Source organism: Arachis stenosperma, chromosome 2 (genome assembly GCF_014773155.1).
Source record: "Arachis stenosperma cultivar V10309 chromosome 2, arast.V10309.gnm1.PFL2, whole genome shotgun sequence".
In the NCBI taxonomy this organism is placed as follows: domain Eukaryota; kingdom Viridiplantae; phylum Streptophyta; class Magnoliopsida; order Fabales; family Fabaceae; genus Arachis; species Arachis stenosperma.
This window is the reverse complement of record NC_080378.1, coordinates 39789602-39799268: the sequence shown is the minus strand read 5'-3', so window position 1 is coordinate 39799268 and position 9667 is coordinate 39789602. Positions and strand designations below refer to the sequence as shown.

At 41.9% G+C, this 9667-nt stretch overlaps 1 non-coding gene across 1 annotated transcript; it reads right to left on the bottom strand.

Annotated features, from left to right (window-relative positions):
• Positions 1–4231: 4231 nt before the first annotated feature.
• On the bottom strand, positions 4232–4339 carry LOC130963950 (small nucleolar RNA R71). The gene has a single exon (XR_009080065.1). It is a non-coding gene; the product is annotated as a small nucleolar RNA R71 (small nucleolar RNA).
• Between the last annotated feature and the right edge of the window lie 5328 nt (positions 4340–9667).

Below are 9667 nucleotides of genomic sequence, written 5' to 3'. Positions count from 1 at the left end.
TTATGGAGTGCTTGAGCTCCTCAATGTCTCTTACTTGCCTTTGTTGTTCCTTTCTCATGATTCTTTGATCTTCTCTAATTTCATGGAGGAGGATGGAATGTTCTTGGTGCTCCACCCTTAGTTGTCCCATGTTGGAACTCAATTCTCCTAGGGAGGTGTTGATTTGCTCCCAATAGTTTTGTGGAGGAAAGTGCATCCCTTGAGGTATCTCAGGGATCTCATGATGAGTGGGATCTCTTGTTTGCTCCCCTTTTCTTAGTGATGGGCTTGTCCTCATCAATGAGGGTGTCTCCCTCTATGTCAATTCCAACTAAATAATAGAGGTGACAAATGAGATGAGGAAAGGCTAACCTTGCCAAGGTAGAGGACTTGTCCACCACCTTATAAAGTTCTTGGGCTATAACCTTATGAACTTCTACTTCCTCTCCAATCATGATGCTATGAATCATGATTGCCCGGTCTATAGTAACTTCAGACCGGTTGCTAGTGGGAATGATTGAGCGTTGGATAAACTCCAACCATCCCCTAGCCACGGGCTTGAGGTCATGCCTTCTGAGTTGAACCGGCTTCCCTCTTGAATCTCTCTTCCATTGAGCGCTGATGAGCGGATAATTTGTACGCTTTTTGGCATTGTTTTTAGTATGTTTTTAGTAGTTTTAGTTGAGTTTTTAGTATATTTTTATTAGTTTTTAGTTAAAATTCACTTTTCTGGACTTTACTATGAGTTTGTGTGTTTTTCTGTGATTTCAGGTATTTTCTGGCTGAAATTGAGGGACCTGAGCAAAAATCTGATTTAGAGACTGAAAAGGACTGCAGATGCTGTTGGATTCTAACCTCCCTGCACTCGAAGTGGATTTTCTGGAGCTACAGAAGCCCAATTGGCGCGCTCTCAACGGCGTTGGAAAGTAGACATCCTGGGCTTTCCAGCAATATATGATAGTCCATACTTTGCCCAAGATTTGATGGCCCAAACCGGCGTTCAAAGTCACCTTCAGAATTCCCAGCGTTAAACGCCGGAACTGGCACCAAAGTGGGAGTTAAGCGCCCAAACTGGCACAAAAGCTGGCGTTTAACTCCAAGAAGAGTCTCTACACGAAAATGCTTCATTGCTCAGCCCAAGCACACACCAAGTGGGCCCGGAAGTGGATTTTTATGTCATTTACTCATCTTTGTAATTCTTAAGCTACTAGTTCCCTATAAGTAGGACCTTTTACTATTATATTTTCATCTTGATTTTTCGGGTTCCCTCTCTGGGACCGAAGCCAATGATCACTTTTGTTCTTATGTATCTTCAACGGTGGAGTTTCTACACACCATAGATTAAGGTGTGGAGCTCTGCTGTACCTCGAGTATTAATGCAATTACTATTGTTCTTCTATTCAATTCCGCTTGTTCTTGTTCCAAGATATCACTTGTTCTTCAATTTGATGAATGTGATGATCCGTGACACTCATCATCATTCTCACCTATGAACGTGTGACTGACAACCACCTCCGTTCTACCTTAGATTGGGTGAATATCTCTTGGATTCCTGATACACGATGCATGGTTGATCGCCTGACAACCGAGCGCTCGCCTGACAAACGAGCCAGCCATTCCGTGAGATCAAAGTCTTCGTGGTATAGGCAAGAACTGATGGCGGCATTCAAGAGAATCCGAAAGGTCTAACCTTGTCTGTGATATTCTGAGTAGGATTCAATGATTGAATGACTGTGACGTGCTTCAAACTCCTGAGGGCGGGGCGTTAGTGACAGACGCAAAAGAATCACTGGATTCTATTCCGGCCTGATTGAGAACCGACAAATGGATAGCCGTGCCGTGACAGGGTGCGTTGAACATTTCCACTGAGAGGATGGGAGGTAGCCACTGACAACGGTGAAACCCTTGCATAAGCTTGCCATGGAAAGGAGTAAGAAGGATTGGATGAAGCCAGTAGGAAAGCAGAGAGACGGAAGGGACAAGCATCTTCATACGCTTATCTGAAGCTCTCACCAATGATATACATAAGTATCTCTATCTTTATCTTTATGTTTTATTCATATATCACCCATACCCATTTGAGTCTGCCTGACTAAGATTTACAAGGTGACCATAGCTTGCTTCATACCAACAATCTCCGTGGGATCGACCCTTACTCGCGTAAAGTTTATTACTTGGACGACCCAGTGCACTTGCTGGTTAGTTGTGCGGAGTTGTGATAGAGAGTTGAGATTGCAATGAGCGTACCATGTTGATGGCGCCATTGATGATCACAATTTCGTGCACCAAGTTTTTGGCGCCGTTGCCGGGGATTGTTTCGTGTATGGACAACTGACGGTTCATCTTGTTGCTTAGATTAGGAAATTTTTTTTCAGAATTTCTTTAAGAATGAATTCTAGAGTTTCATGATGATCTGTTGAAATCTGGCTGGCTGAGAAGCCATGTCTAATCTTATTGGACCGAGGTTTCAACTTATAATCACAAGAGCTTGTTGATTTCTATCAATCTTGCTGTTGAAGCAATGATCTGCTGAGGCTTGGCTGGCCATTGGCCATGTCTAGTGTTTTGGACCAAAGCTTTCTTTGAAAGCTTGGCTGGCTGTGAAGCCATGTCTAATTCCTGGACCGGAGTCTTAGACTAGCATTGCAATGATTCCTGGAATTCAAATCAAGAATTCTGAAACCTTTATTTTCTATTTTCATATAATTTTCGAAAAAGCACAAAAAAATTACAAAATCATAAAAACAAAAAATATTTTATGTTTCTTGTTTGAGTCCAGTGTCTAATTTTAAGTTTGGTGTCTTGCATGCATTGTTTATTTGATCTTGGTTCTATTTTCAAGTCAATAATACAGGGAACTGAAGATTCAGTACATGCAGCAGAGGAATTACACAGAAAAAGCTGGGCGTTCAAAACGCCCAGTGAAGAAGGACATACTGGCGTTTAAACGCCAGCCAGGGTGCCTGGTTGGGCGTTTAATGCCCAGAAAGGTAGAGCATTGGGCGTTAAACGCCAGAATGTGCACCATTCTGGGCGTTTAACGCCAGGAGGGCACAAGAGGGAAGATTCTGTTTTCAAATCAATTTTTTTTTTCAAGTTTTCAAAGTTTTTCAAAATCAAATCTTTTTCAAATCAAATCTTTTCAATCAAATGTTTTCAAAATCAATTTCTTTCCTTTTTCAAAGATACTTGCTAACAATTAATGATTTGATTCAACATTTCAGGTATGTTGCCTTTTCTGTTGAGAAAGGTTTAATGTTTGAATCATATCTTTTCTTGTTAGCCAAGTCATTAATTTTTAAAATAAAATCTTTTTAAAATTGTTTTCAAATCATATCTTTTCAATCATATCTTTTTAAAACCATAATTTCTCAATCATATCTTTTTTCTAACTAGTTTTCAATCATATCTTTTTGGTTTCTTTTTCTTCAAAAAAATTACTTGATTTCTTTCCCACTCTTGGTTTTCGAAAATCAATTAAAGTTTTTCAAAATGTTTTCAAAAATCTTTCACTTAATTTTTGAAAATCTCTTCCTCTCTTCTCACATCCTTCTATTTATGGAGTACCACTCCTTCTCAATGCACAATTCGAACTCTATCTGATTAAGTTCGAATTCTTCTACCTCTTCCTTCTAATTTTCTTTTTCTCTGACACCTCAAGGAATCTCTATACTGTGACATAGAGGATTCCATATTTTCTTATTCTCTTCTCTTTCATATGAGCAGGAACAAAGACAAAGGCATTCTTGTTGAAGCTGACCCTGAACCTGAAAGGACCTTGAAGCGAAAGCTAAGAGAAGCTAAGGCACAACTCTCTGTAGAGGACCTAACAGAAATTTTCAAAGAAGAAGAAGCCATGGCAGCCGAAAACAACAACAATGCAAGGAAGGTGCTGGGTGACTTTACTGCACCTACTCCCGACTTCTATGGGAGAAGCATCTCTATCCCTGCCATTGGAGCAAACAACTTTGAGCTTAAGCCTCAATTAGTTTCTCTAATGCAACAGAATTGCAAGTTCCATGGACTTCCATTGGAAGATCCTCATCAGTTTTTAGCTGAATTCTTGCAAATCTGTGACACTGTCAAGACCAATGGGGTTGACCCTGAGGTCTACAGACTTATGCTATTCCCTTTTGCTGTAAGGGACAGAGCTAGAATATGGTTGGACTTACAACCTAAAGACAGCCTGAACTCTTGGGAAAAGCTAGTCAATGCCTTCTTGGCAAAGTTCTTTCCACCTCAAAAATTGAGTAAGCTTAGAGTGGAAGTCCAAACCTTCAGACAGAAGGAAGGAGAATCCCTCTATGAAGCTTGGGAAAGATACAAACAATTAATCAGAAAATGTCCTTCTGACATGCTTTCTGAATGGAGCATCATAGGTATTTTCTATGATGGTCTGTCTGAACTGTCCAAGATGTCTTTGGATAGCTGATGAGCGGATAATTTATACGCTTTTTGGCATTGTTTTTAGGTAGTTTTTAGAAGTTCAAGCTACTTTTAGGGATGTTTTCATTAGTTTTTATGTTAAATTCACATTTCTGGACTTTACTATGAGTTTGTGTGCTTTTCTGTGATTTCAGGTAATTTCTGGCTGAAATTGAGGGATTTGAGCAAAACTCTGAAAAAGGCTGACAAAAGGACTGCTGATGCTGTTGGATTCTGACCTCCCTGCACTCAAAATAGATTTTCTGGAGCTACAGAACTCTAAATGGCTCGCTCTCAATGGCGTTGGAAAGTAGACATCCAGGGCTTTCTAGCAATATATAATAGTCCATACTTCATTCGGAAATTGACGACATAACTTGGCGTTGAACGCCAAGTACATGCTGCTGTCTGGAGTTAAACGCCAGAAAAACGTCATGATCCGGAGTTGAACGCCCAAAACACGTCATAACTCGGAGTTCAACTCCAAGAGAAGCCTCAGCTCGTGGATTGATCAAGCTCAGCCCAAGCATACACCAAGTGGGCCCCGGAAGTGGATTTATGCATCAATTACTTACTCATGTAAACCCTAGGAGCTAGTTTATTATAAATAGGATGACTTATTAATGTATTAGACATCTTTGGTCTCAGTTTTGTTTTATTCTTCATCCTAAGAGGCTATTGATCACGTTTTAGGGGGCTGGCCATTCGGCCATGCCTGAACCTTTTACTTATGTATTTTCAACGGTGGAGTTTCTGCACACCATAGATTAAGGGTGTGGAGCTCTGCTGTACCTCAAAGTATTAATGCAGTTCTATTTTCTTTTATGCAATTCTCTCTTATTCTTATTCCAAGATATTCATTCGCACCCAAGAACATGATGAATGTGATGATTAAATAACCCTCATTATCATTCTCACTTACGAATGCGCGTGATTGACAACCACTTCCGTTCTACATGCAACAGAGCTTGAATGTGTATCTCTTAGATTCCCCAACAGAATCTTCGTGGTATAAGTTAGATAGATGGCGGCATTCACGAGGATCCGGAAAGTCTAAACCTTGTCTATGGTATTCCGAGTAGGATTCTGGGATTGAATGACTGTGACGAGCTTCAAACTCCTGAAGGCTGGGCGTGATGACAAGCGCAAAAGAATCAATGGATTCTATTCCAACCTGATTGAGAACCGACAGATGATTAGCCATGCGAGTGACAGCCGCAGAGGACCATTTTCACTGAGAGGATGGGATGTAGCCACTGACAACGGTGATGCCCTACATACAGCTTGCCATGGAAAGGAGTAAGAAGGATTGAGTTGAAGCAGTAGGAGAGCAGGCGTCCTTGAGCCTTACATATGTCTCCATATGCTTATCTGAAATTCCCACCAATGAATCTGCATAAGTGTTCTATCCCTTTTATTATTTCATTTATTTTCTTATTATTAATTTCCGAAACCATAAACAATTTTAATCTGCCTAACTGAGATTTACAAGGTGACCATAGCTTGCTTCATACCAACAACCTCTGTGGGATCGACCCTTACTCACGTAAGGTTTATTACTTGGACGACCCAGTACACTTGCTGGTTAGTTGAACGGAGTTGTGAATTCAACCAGTGCCATGATAATGAATTATCTCAAAATAGTTAGAACATGGATCACAATTTTCGTCCACCGATAGCTCTGCTGGAAGATCTCTTCATCTGAAGAAGACGCCTACAGAAGCTCAAGAACTAATTGAAATGGTTGCAAATAACCAATTCATGTACACTTCTGAAAGAAATCCTGTGAACAATGGGACAAGTCAGAAGAAAGGAGTTTTTGAGATTGATACTCTGAATGCCATTCTGGCTCAGAACAAAATATTGACTCAGCAAGTCAATTTGATTTCTCAAAGTCTGTCTGGAATGCAAAATGCACCAAGCAGTACTAAGGATGCTTCATCTGAAGAAGAAGCTTATGATCCTGAGAACCCTTCAATGGAAGAGGTGAATTACATGGGAGAACCCTATAGAAACACCTATAATTCTTCATGGAGAAATCATCCAAATTTCTCATGGAAGAATCAAGAGAGACCTCAACAAGGTTTCAACAACAATAATGGTGGAAGAAACAGGTTTAGCAATGGCAAGCCTTTTCCATCATCTTCTCAGCAACAGACAGAGAATTCTAAGCAGAACCACTCTGACTTAGCAACCATGGTCTCTGATCTAATCAAAACCACTCAAAGTTTCATGACTGAAACAAGGTCCTCCATTAGGAATTTGGAGGCACAAGTAGGTCAGCTGAGCAAGAAAGTTACTGAACTCCCTCCTAGTACTCTTCCAAGCAATACAGAAGAAAATCCAAAAGGAGAGTGCAAGGCCATCAACATGGCCAAATTTGGAGAGGAATGAGAGGAAGTGAACGCCACTGAGGAAGACCTCAATGGGCGTGCACTGACCTCCACTGAGTTCTCCAATGAGGAAACATGGGAATCTGAGGCTCAAAGTGAGACCATAGAGATTCCATTGGACTTACTTCTGCCTTTCATGAGCTCTGATGAATATTCCTCCTCTGAAGAGATGAGTATGTCACTGAAGAGCAAGTTGCTAAATACCTTGGAGCAATCATGAAGCTAAATGACAAGTTATTTAGTAATGAGACTTGGGAGGATGAATCCCCTTTGCTCACCAAAGAACTGGATGACTTGTCTAGGCAGAAATTACCTCAAAAGAGACAAGATCCTGGGAAGTTTTCAATACCTTGTGCCATAGGCACCATGACCTTTAAGAAGGCTCTGTGTGACTTAGGGTCAAGTGTAAACCTCATGCCTCTCTCTGTAATGGAGAAGCTAGGGATCTCTGAGGTACAGGCTGCAAAAATCTCACTAGAGATGGCAGACAAGAAAACAAGCTTATGGTCTTGTAGAGGATGTTTTGGTGAAGATTGAAAACCATTACATCCCTGCTGATTTCATAGTCCTAGAAGCTGGGAAGTGCTTGGATGAATCCATCATCCTTGGCAGACCCTTCCTAGCCACAGCAAAGGCTGTGATTGATGTTGATAGAGGTGAACTGATCATTCAAATGAATGAGGAATCCTTTGTGTTTAAGGCTCAAGGATATCCCTCTGTCACCATGGAGAGGAAGCATGAGGAGCTTCTCTCAAAACAGAGTCAAACAGAGCCCCCACAGTCAAACTCTATGTTTGGTGTTGGGAGGCCACAACCAAACTCTAAGTTTGGTGTTGAACCCCCACATTCAAACTCTAAGTTTGGTGTTGGGAGGTTCCAAAATTGCTCTGAGCATCTGTGAGGCTCCATGAGAGCCCTCTGTCAAGCTACTGACATTAAAGAAGCGCTTGTTGGGAGGCAACCCAATGTTATATTTTATCAATTTCCCTTTGTTATTTTATGTTTTTTGTAGGTTGATGGTCATAAGAAGTCACAAAATCAATTGAAAAAGCAAAACAGAATGAAAAACAGGAAGAAAAACAGCACACCCTGGAGGAAGAACCTACTGGCGTTTAAACGCCAGTAAGGCTAGCAGGTGGGCGTTTAACACCCAATCTGGCACCATTCTGGGCGTTTAACGCCAGAAAGGGGCACCAGACTGGCGTTAAACGCCAGGAAAGGGCAAGAACCTGGCGTTAAACGCCAGAAATGGGCAATAGCCCAGCGTTTAACGCCAGAATTGGCTCAAAACGCATTTTTGCATGCCATTTGGTGCAGGGATGACTTTTCCTTGACTCCTAAGGATCTATGGACCCCACAGGATCCCCACCTACCCACCACCCTCTCTCTTCTTCTTCACCCATTCACCAATCACCTCAACACCTCTTCCCCAAAAAACCCTTCACCTATCAAATCCCATCTTTCTCTTCACCACTCACATCCATCCTTCATAAAACCCCACCTACCTCACCATTCAAATTCAAACCACTTTCCCTCCCAAACCCACCCATAATGGCCGAACCCTACCCCTCCCTTCACCCCTATATAAACCCATCTTCACTCCTTTATTTTCACACACACTAAACACTACTTCTTCCCCTTTTGGCCGAACCACAAAGCCATCTTCCTCTCCTCCATTTCTTCTTCTTCTACTCTCTTCTTTCTTCTTTTGCTCGAGGACGAGCAAACCTTTTAAGTTTGGTGTGGTAAAAGCGTTGCTTTTCATTTTTCCATAACCATTTATGGCATCCAAGGCCGGAGAAACCTCTAGAAAGAGGAAAGGGAAGGCAAAAGCTTCCACCTCCGAGTCATGGGAGATGGAGAGATTCATCTCAAGGGTGCATCAAGACCACTTCTATGAAGTTGTGGCCTTGAAGAAGGTGATCCCCGAGGTCCCTTTTTCACTCAAAAAGAGTGAATATCCGGAGATCCGACATGAGATTCGAAGAAGAGGTTGGGAAGTTCTCACCAACCCCATTCAACAAGTCAGAATCTTAATGGTTCAAGAGTTCTATGCCAATGCATGGATCACCAAGAACCATGATCAAAGTGTGAACCCGGATCCAAAGAATTGGCTTACTATGGTTCGGGGGAAATACTTGGATTTTAGTCCGGAAAATGTAAGGTTAGCATTCAACTTGCCCATGATGCAAGGAGATGAACATCCTTACACTAGAAGGGTCAACTTTGATCAAAGGTTGGACCAAGTCCTCACTGACATTTGTGAAGAGGGCGCCCAATGGAAGAGAGATTCAAGAGGGAAGCCGGTTCAATTAAGAAGGCATGACCTCAAGCCCGTGGCTAGAGGATGGTTGGAGTTTATCCAACGCTCAATCATTCCCACTAGCAACCGGTCCGAAGTTACTCTAGACCGGGCCATCATGATCCATAGCATCATGATTGGAGAAGAAGTGGAAGTTCATGAGGTTATAGCCCAAGAACTCTATAAGGTGGCGGACAAGTCCTCCACCTTGGCAAGGTTAGCCTTTCTTCATCTCATTTCTCACCTCTGTTATTCAGTAGGAGTTGACATAGAAGGAGACATCCTCATTGATGAGGACAAGCCCATCACTAAGAAAAGGATGGAGCAAACAAGAGATCCCTCTCATCATGAGATCCCTGAGATACCTCAAGGGATGCACTTTCCTCCACAAGACTATTGGGAGCAACTGAACACCTCCCTAGGAGAATTGAGTTCCAACATGGGACAACTAAGGGTGGAGCACCAAGAACATTCCATCCTCCTCCATGAAATAAGAGAAGATCAAAGAATCATGAGAGAGGAGCAACAAAGACAAGGAAGAGACATTGAGGAGCTCAAGCACTCCATA